The sequence below is a fragment of the Calonectris borealis genome, chromosome 2 (genome assembly GCF_964195595.1).
Source record: "Calonectris borealis chromosome 2, bCalBor7.hap1.2, whole genome shotgun sequence".
NCBI lineage: Eukaryota > Metazoa > Chordata > Aves > Procellariiformes > Procellariidae > Calonectris > Calonectris borealis.
Genome location: NC_134313.1, coordinates 13,902,725 through 13,922,898, shown reverse-complemented (window position 1 = coordinate 13,922,898; position 20,174 = coordinate 13,902,725). Strand labels below are relative to the sequence as shown.

At 46.1% G+C, this 20,174-nt stretch overlaps 1 protein-coding gene across 1 annotated transcript in view; it reads left to right on the top strand.

Moving 5' to 3' along the window:
* Positions 1-20,174, top strand: part of ZHX2 (zinc fingers and homeoboxes 2) — an 82,995-nt gene that overhangs the window by 52,860 nt on the left and 9,961 nt on the right. The window lies entirely within an intron of this gene.

The window sequence follows — 20,174 nt, the reverse complement described above, 5'->3', positions numbered from 1 at the left end:
TTTGAAGCCCTGAAAAGATATCTCGGGGCAGTCTAGAAAGGTTGTTTTGGGTTTTTTTCCCCGGTTCCTGCCATCCAATACCAACACTAAATTGTTTTCGCCTTCAGAGGAGCAAACTTGACATTCCAGGGTGGCTGTTCTTCATCCTTTCTAGAGGATGAATTGGAGAGCGCTGAATTTCCTCAGCTGGGTCTTCTGCTTTTGTGCGTTGGTCTGAAAACACTGACCTTAGCAATTAGGCTGATTTATTCCACAAAAGGAGTAAAATCTGTCTATTCTTGTTTGAATTCAGTTTTGAAAGAGTAAGATATAGAATTAAAAACAAATGATGAGAAGAAAACCGAGAGGCCTTTTTTTAACTTGCTTTCCTAGACCTAATATTAAGGCTCCTTTTCTCACTCGCTCACGCAACACTAAGGCGGAGTCCCACGGACTTGAACTCTTAGTCAGTGCCACCTTTCATCATTAAGAAACAGCTAGAGGGGCCGCGTTTGAACCTCGGCAAGTGACAAAAGAGACCAGAGAAGATTTAGACACCAGCCCCACTCTGAAGATGAACCAGAGTGACCCGTCCTATCTTGTCTTTCCTATACCTTCTTGCCCAGGGGTGGTTTGGATGCAGTTAACTGATGGGAACCGCCAGTATTTGGAGAGGAGGAGTTTGGGAGCCGATTTCAGCAGCCGGATCCAATTTCTCAGCAGTGTTCCGTGCAATTGGGCTGTGTTTCATCATATTTGCTTTATTTTAATAAGTGTTACGAGAGGACTGCTCAGTGACTGAGCAAGGATTTTCCATTACAGGCTCTGCAGCCTTTTCACGCTCCCTGGCTGTCTTTCTTCCCGTTGCAGTACCGCACACGGGGTAACTTTGCTTTAGAAATGAATTTTTTCAAAAGGAGAGCGGAGGCCTATGGCCTGCATGAGCAGGCAGGGCTTTTAAGGGTTTCCTGTTTGTTCCCTCTCTTTCCCCTCTGATTTTTACCCTTTAATTTAAAGGCCAGTGAGGCCACAGGAGATGCCAGGGGAATTGAGTGCATTGGGTCATACCGGGCCCAATTCCTCCCCAAGCCAGAAGCAGCCCTGCTCTGCAGGGACTGCCTCTACGAGGAGAATTTCTGAAGGCCACACAAATCAGGAGCTATGCGAGTAGTTTGTCTGGTTTCTTCTGCCTGAGCTTCCTTCATCCCCTGAACATTTTGGTGGGGGTGGAGAAGGCAAAAGGCATAGGAGGAGAAGCAGATCGCTTCCACAAGACACAGAAATCATGAAGAGCAGAGGAACTTTGGGGAGAAAGGACAAAAGTAATTCAAGAATTCATTTTTTCTTCTTGGGTTCCTCTTTCAGGTATGGAGCATGCAGTAAGTCTTGATCTAGTTCCCTGAATATTACAAAAGTCTTGAGATAGGAGTTGCTTCAGGAAATGTTTATGAGCAAGTGTTTCCCTGCCAGAAGGCAGCTGATCTGCTGGAACTGAAGCTCTTCACATAAATGTGTGTTCTGCCAATGCTTTTGTCAGGAAAGGTGCCTGAAACCCAGACTGCATTTGAGAGGTGATAGCTGATGAATGCTCCTCTGAGATGTGGTTTCAGGTCTCTGCCATCCCCAGCCTTGTTCATGGGACTATTGTCTTTCCCCTTCCCCGCTTCTTTGGATTTTGGGATCAGGTGACTTCAAATAATAGCATCAGCTCTTGCTGCGGAACATGGTTTTTCCTAAACCTCAGAAACTGTTGTGCAACTAAACTTTCACATAAAGCCTCAGGAGCTTTATGAGAAGGAGCCCCATAACCCTGGACGGCTCCAGTCTGGATAATCGTAGTGCTTAAGGCGGAGTTTTGCAGGTGATAAGACAGGGAGGGAATGCTGCTGGGAAGGGGGGGTGGGGGGAAGTCTTTGGGAGCTGGCTTGTGTGTCAGCTTTGGATCCCAAGTAGTTACACAAAGGGTTTGGCTGCATGGCTAGGTTGAAGAATAGCCAAAGACAAGATGTGCCTGGAGGTCTTAGCTCCCACATGTCTGGGGATGCTGAATTTCTAAAGTGCTCATTAAAGCGGGGGGGAGGAGGGCATGGCGTGTTTTGGAGGAAAACTTGTGGTTGCAGAAACAAGCTTGAGAGTGTAGCCCATGTTTAATTGGTGCAGCAGCAATGGAAGGTTGGTCCTAGCAGAATATCAGGTGCAATATCCAGTGATGGCTATCACAGGCAGCAAGGGAGCTCGCGAGACCCTGCCTGCCGGCCCTCCACACCAGCCAGGCTGCCCATGGCAGTGGTGAGCCCAGCGTGGTTGTCCTGCCAGTGCTGGGAGCGACACAGGCTTCTGCCTATCCTCCAGAAGGAGATATCCCCCAGCGAGCATCCTGCTGTTGCATGTGGAGACCATCTGAGAGCATGGCCCAGTTGCCTTAATTCCACTCCCTTCTGGTTCTGCAGAGAACGATTTTGGGACTACAAAGGTAGTTTTCTATGCTGTTTGGGAGACGAAATACATTGACTCTGCTTTACAAAGCAAGCAAACCAACCAACCTGCAAATGACCGAGCAGCTGGTTAACAGTTGGAGCTAAGACACGTTTCAGCATTGAGGCTGTAGAAGCGTTGCCTTTCCCCAATGTCTTCGGTTCCCCGGGTGGCAGGATCGCCAGGCTGAAGTCGACAGCCGGAGCTTTTCAGCAGGCTTTTTCCCTGCCCTCCTTCTTCGTGCAGCAAAGTCCGTGCAGAAAAGCAGGCTCGGTGCTGGTGGGTTGCCATGGAAAGAGCTGCCACATCGCACTGAGTTCATAGTGGGGTGTTTGGTGGTTTCTTTTTGAGAGAGAGATTTTTACAAACATAATAAAACTGGGAGATGAACTAAATTAACGCAAGCTGGTCACAAAATCAGTGGCTCTTGAAATTGTATCATTAAGGATCTTTTTTCTTTTTTTTTTTTTCCCTTCCCCTAGAAGGAGCACACGTGTTTTGGCAAACAAATACTGAATATTAGTGTCATGCTGGATTTTGATGACTGGTTGGTTGAAGCCTGTGTTGCAGCGCAGAGGAGAAAGGGGGAAGGAGGAGAGTTTGCTGGAGCGGGTGGGAGCAAGTGTGCACCCTGGGCGCCTTGCCACAGACCTGGTCCTGGCAGTTTCTGTGCCCGTCGTGCTCCGTGGCCCTGGCATGCAGTGTTACAGGTCATTAACGTACTGTGTCGGAGTAGATAGGCCTTCGAACTTCTTGTAAAACTTGGCTCTGAGAGTACATGGGCTGAGTGGAAGTGATTTCTGAGCCCGTGCCAGACAGTTGATCCCAAATTTTGGGGCTTTCCTGGCACTAACATTTCATAAGCCATTCCTGAACGCTCTCTGTGGTGGTTACGCTCAAGGCATTGCAGGATTTCCAGCTCCGTTTGGCTGGAGAGGCAGCGCAGGCTGCCCAAGTGACGGGATTTTTTCGGAAACAGTGAGACTTAACGCTTCTCTAACACCTTCCCTCTGCGGACGTCGCCAGGCTCTGCTGACAAGCAAGGGGGGCTGGAGCCTGCGCAGGTCGCAGGTACGGATAGAAAGAGGTTAACGCTTTCTTTCCACCTTCCGTTTGGCCTTTTTGGAAAAAAATTAACAAGATGATCATCCGCAAGACCAGCAGAGCTCTGGAGTTTATAGCAGGAGGGGAAGGTGGGTTGGGAAGGGAACATGAATCATATGAAATAAGAGGAAAACGGAACTAATGAGGCTTATGAGGTGTTACAGACTTAAGCTTGGGTCTTGCTTTCCTTCTGTTGACCTAGATAGCAGCGAGAGTGGCCGACTTCTGAGTTGACTCGTGGTTTTGTGCTTCTGCCTTCCTATGGCTGCTTCGTCGTATTGTCTTTTACTCATTGGAGTGTCATCTTTTTGGAGAGTAGCTATTCCATTTTTTGCTTTTGGGGGGATATCAATTACCTATAAGAAACTCTTCAAAAATAATTTCTTCAGGTGCTTTTTAATGGAGCAAAATTGCTCAACGATAGATTTCTGACATACGAAAAGGCAACACGAAATAATCGATTGACCTCGTGAGAGGCAACGAAGACGCGTTCCCCCAGGGAGATGTTTTTCCTTGTGTGTAAATCAGCCTTTGCTTTTTCAAGCGAGATCCCTCCTACTCACCAGAAACAGGAGGACAAGAAACTCAGATTCAAAAAAAAAAAAAAAAAAAAAAAATTGAGAAAAATGCCCTTCAGTGAGAAACTGTTTTAAGGAGCAGTTCTCCTCCTTTTCTGCATTTCTCAAGTATTGCTCAAGCATCATTGTTACAGTTTGTTCATCTGGACACGCTATGAAGTAGCCCTGGGGGGAATCCAGGCACCAGGGAGACAAAGAGGCCGATGCCTGCGATGACTCCGGCCCCGCACGGGGAATAGTGAGTACACCCGGATTAAAACGCGTGGGAGGAGATGGGAGGAGGCAACCGCCAAGTGTACTTTGTCACGCTTTAAGGTGTTGTGATGGCAAACACTTCCGCTGGTAAGAAATAAATGAATGGGAGGTTTTTCCAATTCTTTTTTTTGTTTTCCTTGGCAGTTTATTCTTCAGTATAGTAATAATCTGTCTGGGTGAAACATGGTCCCTCTGTGGTTTGGGAGCATAAGGGGCATTCCAGGCGGATGCCAAAGCATCCAAGCTTTGGATGGTCCAGATCAAGCTCAGTTTTGGAAGCAGGAACTGGTTTGTTCTGCATCCCTTGATGTTTAAAATAAGAAGTGAAAGAAACAAAATGTGTCCTCCTTTGTGACGCGCTCTGTGGCAAAAGTCTGCAAAGGCATGGATTGTGCTAGTCTAATCGTATTTACAAGTGTGTCAATTATTATCATTTTTTAATACATAATCAGGTCTTATGAAAATTCCAAAGGTCCTTTTCGCTCTCTTCCACTGCATGTTTCCAAAAGCAGCACTGTTTCTTTTGAACTGTGATATTAAATAATTTGTGAATGATGCAGTAATCGTCTCCTCTTTGATTTCCTGGTGAAATGAAAATGCAGAGACATTTGTATCCTGCTGAATCCCACTCTTTTCCAGCAGCATTGTGTCAGGGTGTGCTCACCCTCTGTCCCCTGCCCCCCATATTGTTATCCTTTCCCAGAGCTCCAGGGTGCTGGCAGCTCGTATCCTGGCCTGGGGACCCTCGTTGCAAGAGCCAGTTGAGGAAAAGGTGGGACAGGCTGGATTCAGAGCAGTGCCCCAGAGCTGCTGCGCTGAAATAAATACACACACACACACAGGCTGGCAGATTAAACACAGATGGGGAAATGTGGCACAAAGGAATCGTATGTTGTTAGATCAGATCTATCTGCCAAGTTTCTGGCTTCCTGAGAACAAGAATATACCTGGAAACTGGAGAGCCTTATATTGAGATGGTCTTGTAGTATCCAGGTAGCAAAAGTCCTGCCAAGAGACTGAGGGCAGAGCTCTGGCAGTCCCTCAGACCCATCTTTGCCACAAGTCAGGTTAGAGTTTGCAGGAATTAATGCCCCAAAAAGTGGCGACTGCTCCCCTCTGTCTCCTCCATCCTGCAGTACTTCATGTGGGAATAAGGATCTCACGTTGGGGAGAGGTACGGTGTTTGGGTTTGTGAGTTGCAGTTGTCGGGGAGTGTTTCTAACCCGGCTATGGAAAACCAACTCTGTGTGACAAGGGGGAAGGATTGCATTGTGCGCCCAACTTCTGGCACGAACAAAGGTCCTTTGTGGCAGTGCCAAATTCTCCCAACAGCAAAACTGTAACTGTGCACAGAGGGCAGTGGCTCTGCCCTGTGACAAATCACAGCAGCAACGGGTGCTGCGGGGTGGAAGAGGAAGCTCGTTCGGTCCTGTGATCCCCAGGGGCAAAATGCATTTGTTTTCCATCCTGCCTAATAGGTGCCTGTAGGGATGATTAATAAAGTGTACACACCCACCTGAAATCTCGGCGTACTGCATGGCGAGGCAGGCCTTTTCCCCATAAGCAAGCACGGTTTTGAAAGGCTCCCCAACTCTGTGTTCTGGGGTTTTTTGTTGGTTTGGGTTGGGTTGGATTTTGTTTTGTGTGGGTTTTGTTTGGGTTTTTTTTTTTTTTTTTTTGAAGAATTGTATATATAATCTGTGATTATCCTAAGGAAGATAAATATTTGATTGGGAGCATAATTGTTGGATGACAGAAGAAATTAGAACAGTGGTACAGAGTAGGAATGTGTTACTTGGTGAATAACTTCAGCTCCAAACAACTATTAATTTTGAGCTTCAGATGGTGTAGACATCTGGAACATCAGTGATGCTTCAGCTGGCTTCTGGTTTCTGATGATGGACAATAGTTGGTGGGTTTTGGTCTTGTGTTAGATGCCTTAAATGCCCAGTAAGCTGGGGGAAGTGTTTTGTGACCTGCAGTGAAGGGGATGCATGCAGATGTTTCAAAAGATCTTGCTGGACTTGCTATTTATTGTCTCTTCGCCTCTTCTGCTGAACGTGTAGTAGGTCCTCTGTCACACAGTTGCTAGGATTATACTAAAGCAAAGTGTTTTGTATGGGTATGAGGTCTGGGCGCTTACTAAGAGAAGGAGAGATAATTAAATACGCTTTGAAAACAAAGTGCTGAGATAAAATTTGAAGCCAATAAGAGGAAAATGATGTGCAGAGGTGATCTAAGTGGGAAGCAGGAGATGAAGTACAGCAGATGTAACAAAACAACTTCAGCAGGCACAGCATGTGATGGACAACAGAGTAGCTAAGCATCTTTTAGAGGGTCACTTTTTCAGTATTTGACCTCAGAGCTGACCAAGGAACTGATGAAGGGATAACGTGATGCATGCTAGGAATGCTCAGTTTGTATTACTGACAGCAGGAAGAAATATGCCCTTGACTGAAGGAGGTGTGGCTCAACTCTTCCAGAGCCTCCAGAGCCAGAAAGAGAGGAGAGAGCAAGTGCATTGATGGTGCCCACAGACTTTGGTTGAGATGGGATTGTCATAGGTCTTCATCACATGAAAATGCTCCCTACAATACTAGACCTTTCCAGAATTTAGGCCAAAAAAAAAAAAAAAAGGAAAGGGGAGAATTCTTGAATTCTTGAACTGTAGCATTGGAGCAAAGGAAGACCAGGAGGCATTGGTGTGGCTTTGCTAGTGATGTGTTTTGCTGCAGCTGCAGAGGAAGGTAACTTTTAGCTTGTGTAAGGACAGAAGGAGGTTTGGCATCATTAGAAGCAGACGGGCTTCTCTGCTGTGTACGTGCACTTGTCCTGATGAGTGATCTCTGAGGGAAGGCAGATAGTTCAGACCTTTGATCTTCAGACTTTTGCTTCCTCCCATGAGCCCGCTGGTGAGTGAGAGTTGTGGTGGTTTTGAGACTTTGGTGCTTGTTCGCTGGATCCTAATCTAAGAGTACCAGCTCCTTTTGCAGGGGCTGTTAAATATTTCCAACTCACCAGCCAGGAGGATAACCTGAATTTGCTGGAGGATGGAGCAGTAGCCTGTCACAGAAAACCTGGATGCGGTTTCCAGTACTGCTGAAGACTTTGGGTGAGGCATGATTTTTGCACTGTCGCTACCCCATCCCTTTTGGTGGCAGCAGGCTGTAAATTGACTTGGCCATTTAACGAAGCCTTAGCCACACTCTCTTCATGCCTTAATTGCCCATCTGAGCAATGGGGATAATAGCAGTGCCTTAATTCACAGGCCTGCTGTGAGGATAGGTGCCTTAACAGCTGTAAAGCCTCCAAATACTGGGCTAGTGGGATCCTCTGATCACCGTAGGTCATTAACTATCTAAGGCAGACTCCTACGTGAGGGGAAAGGACCCAGAAAAGATACCTATTTTACATAGTCAGTAGAAGTCACATCATTGCTTTTGGAGAAGAAAAGCCTCCAGATGTGGAACTACGTTTTTCATGGTCTGGTAAAAGGACACTTTTGAAACAAGTAGCGTGTAGAGCACAACAAAATTAATGTAAAATGTGACAAGACGAGAGTGAATGTTATCTATACCAAGATACTCGCAAAGCCCCCTAGCGGAACCAAATCCGCTCGTCCCCAGGGCCGGAGGGAGACGAGGAGGTCAGACCGATGCAAAGCACTGCATAGCACCTCATTCCTCTTAACCAGCAGCAGCACCTTTCCTGCATGCTGGGACAGGAGATGTGGCCTGCTGATCTCGTACCCCTGCTTTTTGTCTTTGTCTTAGTTGGGAGAGTGGTCACCAGCTATGGTTGGGGGGAAATTGCATCAGGTTTGAGGAAGGAGATGTATTTTCCCAGCAGTACAGGAGTTATCTGTATCTCAGGAGTCTCCGAAATAGAGATCGAGGTTGGGAAACGCACTTGCATCATCTGCCAGCAGTTTAAGGTCGTTCATCTGAATTTGCCTAGCAAGTGGGGGACCCAGCCTGGCCATGGCACAGGCAGCATGGGTGTCTGCAACATGCTCCCCCAAGCCGGCAGCAGTATGTGCATGGGGGTCTGTTTGCACCCCCAGACAGAAACGTGGCATTTTGATGTGGGACGCCTGAGATTTGCCTCTTTGGTTCATCAGGGTATTGAACCATGTGAGTTAGGCCAACGGCTAACTGTTCATGTGCTTAAAATTGGAGCTGTCCTGAAGCGGTTTTGACATCGGATTTACTTGATATCGTCTGGCTGGAGTTGGAGGACACTGGGTGTTTGGGTCCTGTGAAAATCCAGCCGGAAGTTTCCAGGGGTGGTTTGGTTTCGAAGGAGGTGTGTTGAAATTCCTGCTTCTGGAAATGTCGAGGTGAATGTTTCCATTGCATCGCTGTGCGAGTATACAGTGTGGTGGGCTCCAAGGTGCCTTTTTGTACCCCAAACCCAGCTTTTGGGCTTCCTTCGATAGCGTCTGGCACTGTAGCTCAAGATTTTCCATTCAGGAAGTGAATGTTTGTAGGTATTACAATTATAAGCCAGACCTAATGTTTTAAAAGGGGAAATTATTGTGTACTGAAGCTTTTCCTGGCAGTGCAAAGGTTCAGGCTGCGTAAGCAGTGTCAGTCTGGATGACTTGAAACGATAGCCATTGAGTTCACTGGAGCGTAGATGAGTGAACAGGGAAATGGGGGCAAGAGAGAAGAATAGCGGTGTTTGGGGGGCACGCTTAAAACCATCCTGTGGGAGGGAGACGTTACGCTAGTGTGCTTGTAGTGTTTTATCCTCTCATCCCCACTCCTTATGGGGAACGTGAAGATACACAGAGAAGCCTGTGGGGGGGAGGAAAGAGGTACAGTGACTCATCAGCATTATAAATCACAAACGATCTGTGTTTTTCTAACACATTGTGAATGAGTCAAAGGGGGAGGTGTGCAGCTATAGACATACGCAGTTTACTAATGTTTTGTGTTAATTATTGAGCTCCTTCGTCTCTTTTGGGAACTTCATAGACTCCTTCAGTGCTGCTGTTGTGTTGGATGAGGCTGATGCAGGGGATGCTCTCCATGTCAGACAAATAGTGATGGCCAGGCATCCCATAACTCTGCGTGTATCGCCTGTCTCGTTCAGACCTGACATCCTGGTGACATGGATTTCTTATCCTTTCTCTTTCTCTCGAATCTAAACCCTTCTGAGAAGTGGTCACCAAGTCATCTCCCAGCCTCAGCCCTCACTCCTTCCCCTCCATCAGGTTCTCTGGGCACTTTTCTCTCCGTTCCCTGCTGTGCTGTGTGCCGTGTGCTGCCTGAGCCAAGAGTCGTGGGGCTTTAGGGGCATTGAGAAATGAAAGGGGGGTTTTTTGAGAAGGTTAGCGCTTATTTCTACCACACAGCCATGCAAGAGGGATGCCCAGAATGTGCATGTGACTTTTGTTTTCCCTTTGCAGTTCAGCTGCAAAAGCATTTGTGAGTGCCTTGATGATTTTACTTGAAAAAATTGACTCTCAGCTGACTAAAGGCAGGGTACTGTGGTTCCCAGAGCAGAAAAATTTGCTGAGGGAGACAAGTGGTGTGATAAGTACTAAAGCAGGAAAACTTCTGTACTGTTCTTTAAGTTTTGTAAGCACATGGAGTAAAAAAATCAAATGTCTTGCTTCTGTCATAACTCATCTTCCTGTTTTGGAAGCATTTAGCTGTGATAGTGACCCTATAATAACAATAAATCTGAAGAGAGAGAATATATAATAATACATAAAATGCATAGTAATAAATAAAATGTATACAGCTGTACCCTGTCTAGGTGGCAGTGTCATGGAATGATCACACGAAGGACCAGACATTGTTGTTAAGATGTTTAATCTTAACAAATGGGAAACGATTACTTAAAAGTTGCTTAAGCAAAGAGTACTTCTTTTAACACTCTTTCCTTCCTAGAAAAATTCACTTTTTAAAAGCATACCTGAAAAGAAATGAAGCTGAATATTCAGATAGAATAAACTGGTTTTTCCTGCGTAAAATCAAAGGCGGATATATCCAGGTTTTACCGACGTAGCTGAAGATAGTGTCTACAGATAATTTTTGGTTTGTGTCTGTGAGTCTCTTGTCCTCCCACCACATTGTGCAGGGTGAAAACTCAGTATGAAGAATTACTTAAATCCAGTGACTTTAATCCAGTCCAATGATGAGGATTCAGTGAGCTGCACAGACAAATAATTAAACTAATTAGAATGAGTGTTTTTATAGTGTTTCTATTTCTCTCTCAAGAAATCTTTTGGTCTTTATTTCTCTCTTATGAACATGCAAGTACCCACCCTAGGAGTAAACACACCACTGATTAAAGGAGATAATTTTGACAGGGTACATGACTAATCTTTGGAGCCCACTGCCTCTGGAAGCCACCGATGGAGGGTGTTGGACAGAGGTTCAGGCCCCCTGCGGGCATTGAGAACATCTGCTGATGTATCTGGCTGTATCTTGCATGGGTGGTTCATACATCATCTTGCTTGGAAGAGGTCAGTTCATATTTTTCCTTCCCAAAGGAGAGCGTGAGGCCCCAGGAGTGCACCTACTAGCGCCTTTTGGGTTTTGAGCGTGCACAGTCATAGGTGCAACTGGGATTTTGGGTCCCTTTCTGTCCCTGAGCATCTGCGACTCTGGTGGAGCTAAGCCACGTGTTCAGCAGGACCCCGAAGCAGGTGTCTCTGGCAGAAAACCACACTACGAGGAAAAAAGGTTTTCCTGGACTGCACTGACTTCAGAAACCAGTGGGAGCTGCAGCCCTTGCATGCCAATTGCGGTTGCCCATGTACCACGTTCCGTGTGCAAGTTGTGGGTTGCCAGCCCTTTTTTTGGAGGAGAAAGCAGTGGCCGGGAAGCAAGGAAACCTGGATTTTGTCCTCACCTCGGCACCCTGGGCCTTTCCCTCCTGCTCATCGTTGCCCCATCCACGTGTGTGTCCTCCTGGAGAGGGACCATCTCTGGCAGCACCTGAGATTAAGGCCACTGTCTTGGATAGGACAAGTGACCGTTGATACAATATAAATATTGATTCAGGACATGAACCAGTCCGTAAGGTCATGTTTTTCATGCTGGGTAGATTATTCTGTTATTTTTCCAGAGAGCAAAAAAGCTAAAATCAGGCCTAAACCAGATTTTAGCAACTAAACTTAAGCCTGCATTTAACAAAGGAATAAAAAATACAAGCCAGCGATTGCAAATAGGTACTTATAATAGAAAATTCACAGCACAGGATATTGAACTTTCCCTTTTCTGGGAAGGGCTTGGCCACTTGCGCTGATACAACGTGCAGCACAGAAAACCCACCATTTTTCCCATGTCTTTGGCTTTGCAGCAGCATGAGTGAGAACATTTTAGTTCAAAAGAATACATACACCTGTGAGTGGTGTACTCTGAAATATGCCTATTGCACGGTACTGCCTGATACAACCTATTCTTGTAAAGCCTATAGAGGGTTTTTTTTCCAGAATACCTTGTTTTCCAGAGTAAGCTTCTTTATCTCTATGCAATGGTCACATCGCAGCTGAGCTGTTAATGTAAAGAGGCAGCTTTCATGTGGGTTGGCTTAGGCATGCAGTTCTCCAGGGTTTTCTACTACTGTTGGTGTCTTTTGAAACTCTGTTTCATCCTACCCTCAGCCCCTCTCCACCAACAACCCTCATTTTTGTTTTATCTATGTAATTTTACAGAGTCTCTTGGTGACCGTGCTGTAGGGGTGCAAGGCAGAGGCGGGATGCGTGCCAGGTTTGTTTCTGCCCCTGTTCACAGACGTGTTGACATCCAGTTTCACAGGACACGTTGCTGGGGGAATCGGGAGTCCTGGAGGCAGTTTGATTTGCTGATGGCCTTTGAAAGGTGTGAGCCTCTGGTCCTTAAAAGAAAGAAAAATTATCAGTTGCTGCTTCTCTATAGACAAAAATTCATGGCCATGGCACTCTGCTGCAAACATCTATGTGGGGTTCTTTTCTGATTAGAAATATCTACACCAGCATATGTGAATTGAGAATCTATAGCACTTTCAAATTCATTTTTTCATGTGTCTGGAAAAATTATTGCTGTAACGATCTGTATACCTCCCCATTAATTGTGTTTTATTCAGCAAAGAACTGCAGAAGTGTTGGAGCTCTAGGCTGCTCTGACTTAAATGCTGTTTTAAAAGCTCTGCTCTGTAGTTCACAAAACCTGCCTTTCTTTCTGTGGTTTTCTTTTGCAAACCATTACAGTCCCGATCCATCATGCAGGAATTATTTGCCCTGGTTTGCGTCTGCTTATTCTCCTGCATATAATTAAGCAATGTTTTATCACAGTGGAGAGCAACAGCATTTTTTTGCTGTGCTAGCTGATGTGCTTTTTGATATTACTGTAGCAGCTGCATGCTAAAAACAGTTGTAAGGAAGGTAAAACATCACCCTAGGCACGTTCTTTTTTTGCACCATGGTATATCTCACCTCTCATCCTTGGATTTGTAGGAGAATAATATTACCGCAACGTTACTGAATGTGAGTTCAGCATCTCTGGTATGGAGCAGGATGATAGCTGTGCTCTGTGCTGCATGTGTTCGTGTTGCTGCAGCCTTCGTGGGTGAAGAGTAGATGATTGTGGGGGGGGTTATGATGCTGTTAAGTAATATCAATTAATTTCTGCTCTGCTCTGAACTCTATGGGCATGACTTCTGGGCAGCCACGCAGATTGGAGTCAAGTGTTAAAGCAGAGATGCTCGTAGGGACACGCGCTTTTGAGTCCTGGGGGAGACAGGGACCCACAAGCTTGGAAGGTTACGAGAGGGAGAGGACCACCGTTGAGGCTAGCCAGAAATGAACAGACCCACTGAGGTCCATCGCAGTGTGGTTGGTCACACGTCCTGGAAGCGGTGGCAAATTCTTCAGCTCAGGGAAAAATTGGTGCAGGTGGTGTCTCTGCTTTAAAAGCAGCCTGTGGTGTTTGCAAGGCAGTGGGCAGCAGGGCCTGGCTGGCATCTGAGGGCAGAGCGTGGCATCCACATTGAGGTTTGCTGGGATCCACTTACTGCATGATAAAGTGGAATAGTATCCCAAAAACAAACAAGGGACTGAAAGACTTGTCCAACAAGTCCTTTCTAGTGAGCTCTGGTTGGTCTTGTGCTGTGCACCTCCTGTTACTCACGCTGCGTACCTTTCTGATTTAAACATCATGTTCAGACATGGGGGAGGGTTTTTTGGGGGTTGGGATGATTGCTTATTTTTAAATTACAATTTGCTGTAGCAGAGAGGATGCTGTTCATAGAGACTGAGGTCCTGAGCAGCAAAGCACTAAAATGCTTCCACCCTCTTTAAACATCAGCTGGCCCTTGCAAGTGAAACCCTCTATATTTCTGCGCCGATTTGCAGGTATCCTCGTGGTGGTGGTTTTCCCGCTGTTCATTTTCAGATGGGCCACATGCTGGGAACTCTCTGCTAGCACAGGGCAGAGCAAACGATGCAGTGAGGTGAAAAATAAGAAAAATTTTATTGGCAAATCACACCAGTGTCCCTAAAGTGTTTTTCTTTCTGATTTGTTTTTGTTTTTTAAAAAAAAGCAAGGTATATCTGTGAAAAGTAAAGATTCATTTGCACTGGGTGGGAGGTTCAACCTGTTTCAGCCTCTGTTGTATTACTTTCTTCCAGCCCTTGGCTGGAAGGAAGATGCAGCACAGACTGGTGATATTTCTGGTGCGCTTTTCCCTTTCTGCCAAAGTTAAGGTTTTCCCTGCTTTTTAATCTGACATCCCTTCAAATTTGGTTGTCTTTGGACAGGCTTTTTCAGACTCACTCATGTTTTGGGGTACGAGAGAAGACAGACAGCCCTGTCTCTCCACTGCCCTACCACTTCCCCAGCCATGGCTCGCAGGGTTTTGGACGATGCTTTGTGCGACTGGGCTGTGTCCCAGCTGCCATGGAAAATTCCCGCTGTGCCACCACCTCAGAGGAACCCATATGGGAACAGCGCTGCAGAAGAGGAGAGTTCAGTCTCTACCCAAATATTTGCTTTCTGGGGAGAGGGGGGAGCATTTATAAAACTAGCTATGCGCACAAGGGAAAGATGGGAGACCATGAAAAGATTTCAGTGTTCAGCAAGAGAGAAAGCTTTTTGATTTATTGTTTTCCATCCCTTTGCTTGAACTGTACAGTTCTCTTTTGTTGCTGGAAGGTGGCATTGCTACACAGGCAGACATTTTCCAGTGCCAGCCAGGCCTAAAAGCATAGTTTATTTTCCCTGTGTGGTTTTCCGCGGTTTCCCCAGTTTGGGGCCAGGCGACCAGGTAGGAAATGCGGAGTTTCCTCAGTCGTGCACAGAGTCGCCAAATTAGGTCCCACTTCGTTCTCACATTGGGTGCTCCGGAGCCATTTTAACAGGGGTTTGAAAGATCGGAGGACTGTGGCTGGGTTTTAGGTTGGTGTTCCCCCCCCCGCCCCCCAACCCTCTGCAGCATGGCAAGACAAGCAGGAGATGTGGCAGGTGAGCTGGAGGGGTGAGGGCTGCCTTCCCTCCCCATGTCTGGGGGGACTGGCTGCTCGCGGGGCAGCTGCCGGCAGCACCCTTACACCCCACGGCTGTGGGCACCCCACAGTGGCCGCAGCCCAAAAAGGAGGTCAGTTGTCCAGGGTCCTGTCCGTAACGAAACAGAGTGAACCAGGCTGGCTTTAGGGGTAGAGGTTGACCTGTCCATGGTGCAGCCCTGTTCATCAAGCATCAGATGTGAATTTTGTCCCTCGAAGGGACACGTGTGCCATGGACACAGCTCAGATGAAGTGTAGCTTGGGTTCCCATCACGATGTGCTGGTTGCTAAGCCTTGACTATTGCTGAGGGGTAACTTCTCTCCCCCTCACTAAATTTTGGGAGTCGTTGCTAGCTGGAGCATCAGCCATCTGCAGGTGAAATACAGAGGTTTGTGGGGTCAGGTTTGCGTTTTCCCCTGCCCGCTGAAATCCAGCGGACCACCTGGGAGAGCTGTCTTGCTCATGAGTCAGAGGAGCTGAAGTAGCATCATTTAAGCAGCTTTGTCAGGAACCACACTGTGTATTTAAAGCTGTCCGCTGGGGCTTTGATATTCCGGCAAGCAGCTTGTGTTTGAAAGCTGTGAGATGCTCCTCAGATGAGACGTGGCAAATGTCCATGGTGTGGCTCCTGGAGATGTGCCACGGGGGGGGCTGTCCTCCGTAGCAACTGTGTATTGATTTATCACAAATGACATCCTTACCAAGGTCTCCTGGAGGGGCCGTAAACTCTCCTCACTCACTCCAGTGTTGGTCTTGTTTCCTCCCCCTCTTTCAGGACACAGGTTGAAGGGACAAAGATGGTCTCTGGCTGGTCATGGTCTTCCTCTGCTTCCCAAAACTGCACATCTTGGACTGAAACTCATTTGTTTTGTTACTGACCTCCAAAAAGAAACATTTGACTTGGGCTAGATTTCTACGGTGGATAATGATTCTTGTGTGGCAGAAAAACTATTCAGAGTGTGGGATTATCAAAACAGCAGTTAGAAATACAGAAAAACATTAACAGCAGTTAGAAATACAGAAAAACATTTTGTGGAATGGAACATGGAAGAGAATAGAAGCAACAATCTCTACAATTTTCTAGCACAACTATAGCAGACAGAATTTTTCATCCGTCCTCCCATTTATATCTGTTTTGGAGGGACCTTGGCCCTTCCTCCCTATCAGAGCACCTTGCTTGGGGCTGATCTCTATATCCCCATGAGAGGTGGGAGCTCAGCACAGCAACCCAATGTCGCAGAGAGCTCACTGAGCTTCCCAAGAATGGGGAATTCAAAACATGTAGTCTGACTTTTAAGAAACCTTTGATTGATTCAAAGTTGTAACCTAGCTGTTTCTTGTTCTCCAGTCTTTCTCTCCCATCCCATTCCTTTGTCTTTTTGTTCTTAGCTCTTTCTTCCTTGGGGGGAGGGGTATTCAGTGAAATATAAATAAGCCTTGCTCTGTCTTTGATGTCCTTTGATTTTTCTTCCTTTTGCTGATGTTCCCACATGAATTTTGCAGAAGGTCATATACCAGCAAAGGAGCAGGCCGTTAGGTGCAGCTGTGTGGCGTGGGAGGGAGAGGGAACCGCAGAGGAGCATCCCGGGAGCCATGGCTCCGTCCTCATCTCCTCCACCCATTCCCAGGGTGCTGCCTTGTGCCTCCCTTCCCTTGTCTATGAAAATCAGTCACAAGCGCAGTGGGATCTGCAGGGTAGAGTGAGGTGACCGAATCACCTTCACCCTATTTCTAGCAGCAGCCAGGCTTACACAGCCCATTCTGCCCCCTGCCCGTTTCAGCCATATTTTTACAAGGGAAGACGCTTCAAAGATAATTAATTCTCTGCAAGCATCATTAAAAATGGGTGGCCGGGAAGATGGGCGTTTGGACAGTCATGTGTTTGTCTCTAACTTCTGATCCTGTCTGCAGTGGGACACAGCAAGCCACAGATCACAGCCAAAATACTCTGCGGGAGGACGATTGTGAGGGGAAGTAGAAGGGAATTTTGAAGGAATATGTGGAAATAATAGAGAATATTCAGTGTAATCCAGTTTAAAGGTCAGTCAGCACAAATCTGTAGAAAACCAGGCATCATTTGTTCCACTGTTCATCTGCTTGCTTTATTATTAAAAGGGAGAAGCAAAAAAAGAAAACAGAAGAGGAGGTGTTGGCTCAGAGGTGCTCATGCTTTGGGGAGTGGCGATGACAATGTTGGTAATCCTAGGTTAGAGGGAAATGGCACTTTGTCATCCTGACCAAGCCAGATGCTTGAGGCAGAGCCCTAAGCCCACGGGCAGCCTCATCCCTGTTTCATGGAGCTGAACAAAGATGCTCCATTTCCCAGAGAAATGCCCAGAGCTTAAATGCACCCTTGAAAGTCAACCAGATGCTCCAGTGCTTCTGAATTGGAGCGAGTGTGCGGGAGCATCCCCGGTCTCCGTCGGGGCTGCGAGGTGCAGAGGTGGGGGTGACTGTGAACGCAGAGCACACTGCGGTTACGCTGGCACATCTGCAATATAACAAATAGTGTCTCTGCACAGCATCTCCTCCATGCTGTGTGTTTAGCGTTTCACAAGAGCCTTATCTGCAAAGGTGCTTTGTGGAGAATTCGTGTATGAAGTGCTTCGTGTATGGAGAATTGCTTCATGCTGGGTTTTGAGTACCTGGAGCTGGAAGCTGCCATCACTACTCTTATCCCCAGCTGGAGCTGCTTCCTCTGGCAGTATATGATTTTGGGATTCCATATTGTCATGAATGGGTGGTTTTAAGGCCGCGTAAATCACTGGCAAGGTATTGGCAAAGGGCGATTTTAATAGAAATTTATAGAAACGTGACTTAACAGAATTTGATGGCAAGGTTCACTCTATTACCTATTACATGGATTAAGTTACACAGGGGAAAATCGTATTAGAATTGTGTTGGAATGATTTGTACAGAGATTAAGAGTAAAAGGGTTAAAAGATAAAAGGGTAAAAAGGTGAAAGGTAAAAGGGGGACCCTGCCGTTGAGTCACGAGGTTCAGAAGAGATCCAACTGGACCCAATCTTAGTCTCAGACTTGGACAACTGTTTATGTCTAATACAGAAAGGGATAGGAAGGACCTCCCGTTGGGTCACGAGGTTCAGAGTAGACCTTTTTGGTTTCTAAACTCCTTCTCAAAAAGGAGCCTAGGTGTGGCTGGATCTACCCTTAGTCTCAGACCTGGGCAATGGTTTATGACTAAAGGGTTAAGAGTTTTGGAGTCTTACAATGCTTAAACATTGATCAATTTCACAGCTTACACAAAGAATTAGTTAAGATACTACAAAGATTAAAACAACTACAGGTAGTACTTGCTAGTATCCATATAGATAAGCGTGTAAAAAGATCTAGATCAATTAATACATATATAACTACAGATAACTGTAAGCGCGCAAAAGATCTAGATCAATCAATAACTACAGATAACTGTAAGCGCGCAAAAGATCTAGATCAATCAATACATATATATGTAACTACGGATTATAACTGTAAGCGCACAAAAGATCTAGATCAATCAATACACACACACACATATATATGCATATGAATATGGTACCAAAGCTAAATGAAAGGCCTAGAGTTAAAGGTATACCTGTTAAAAATTCCCCTCGAGTCCTGTGAAATACTCACGTCAAATGCTTTGGCATTTCCCAACGGGCGAAGAGTTGAGCCCCGAGGAGTGTCTCAGCCCAGAATCTCGGGGATCCTCCGAGTATCGCAAATTCGAGTTTGCGGACTCTGAGAGGCGCCCACTCAGAGGGAGGTTCTGGATGCAGCCTGCTGCAGTCCAGGAGAGCTCAAAGGGTCTCACTTGGTACCGCTGTTTATAGGTTTGCAAGATGATTGGCTTTAGTCATCAGTAAATTTCCATTTTGGCTACTATCCGAGGTGGTCCAGGGTAGTAATTATGGTATTGTTTCACGGTAACAATGGTATTGTTCCACTTGAGCTATGATCCAGGTAGGGAAAGCTTCAGAGCTGTCAGAGATGACGAATTATCTCTTGTTTCTGTTCCCTACCTTGATCATGTATCTAGTGTCCCTGGTACGATCAGTGTTGATCCCCACCTTAGCCATGCAAGAGTGCTTGGTACGGCCAAGGGACGCTTAACCACCCAACTCATACGCAATGGCTAAAGCTTAACAGAAGGTTCTGAGATCGTATCGTAGTCCAGAGGAAAAGAGCGGGGGAGGAATGCACCACCACACATATATACAGGAGTGGTATGATCTGTGACAGACAGAGTAGCAGAAATATGCTCTAGAGACTTGCAAAGTATTCATCAGCTGCAAACAGAACTGAGAAGTTAGCGGCTGCTTTTACAGCAATTATTTCTGGCTCTCGTGCCAATGCGCAAGCCAGAGGAGCAGGTTCCGGGAAGCACTGAGGTGGTTATAAACTGTCTGCTGATGTTGGATGTGTCCAGATGTAACTGCAGTGGGATTTTATCTCACTTGATCTTCTGTCTGTTGGGTACTGGATGCAGCTCATTATTTATAAGTTTCACAATGAGAAAATCTGTGTTTGGTTAGGTGTGAGATCATAGAATCACAGAATGGTTTGGGTTGGAAGGGACCTTTAAAGATCATCTAGTCCAACTCCCCTGCCATGGGCAGGGACATCTTTCATTAGATCTCTAGTTCAGATTCTCCATTTAATACGCTTCTACAAAAATCAGTGCAGGTCTTACCTACTCTGCAAAGGTCCACTTTCCATCCTCCTCCAGTTTGTAAACCCTGGTGCCTCCCCCAACCCATCCCAAGGACTCCTTGATTGTAAAAGATGAGTTTTCATCAGGCCTGGAAGCGTTACGAATCCAGAGCCCGTCTGATCAGGAAGAGTAGCAAATTGGAGTCAAGCAATTGATTAGAAAAGGCATCTTCTCAAATAGGAGATTGACATCAGTTTATTTTTTATTGATGTCTGTTATGACAATTAAATTGCCCTCCCTCCACCCACCCCGATGAGTGCAGGTAGATTGTAAGACAGCTGGTGTAGTCTTCCTTTGTGGTTGTGCTGACTGATGTTGGCCTCAGATTCTTTTAAAAATATGTGTTTTACAGAATTCTTACATTTGGGAACTTCTAAAACCACTTCGACACAAGAATTGTGCTTAAAAATGGATTTTTTTAATTCTGTAGGGAGTGAAGTGCAAGATTAGGGCTTGATGGGAATATCAGCAGGGTCACAGGAAGGGACCCTGTTTAAAAGGGATCTAAGGGCTTCTGTGACCTTTTCTAGCTACCTCTGTCAATATTGAATGAAAAGTAGTGTTTTAAGG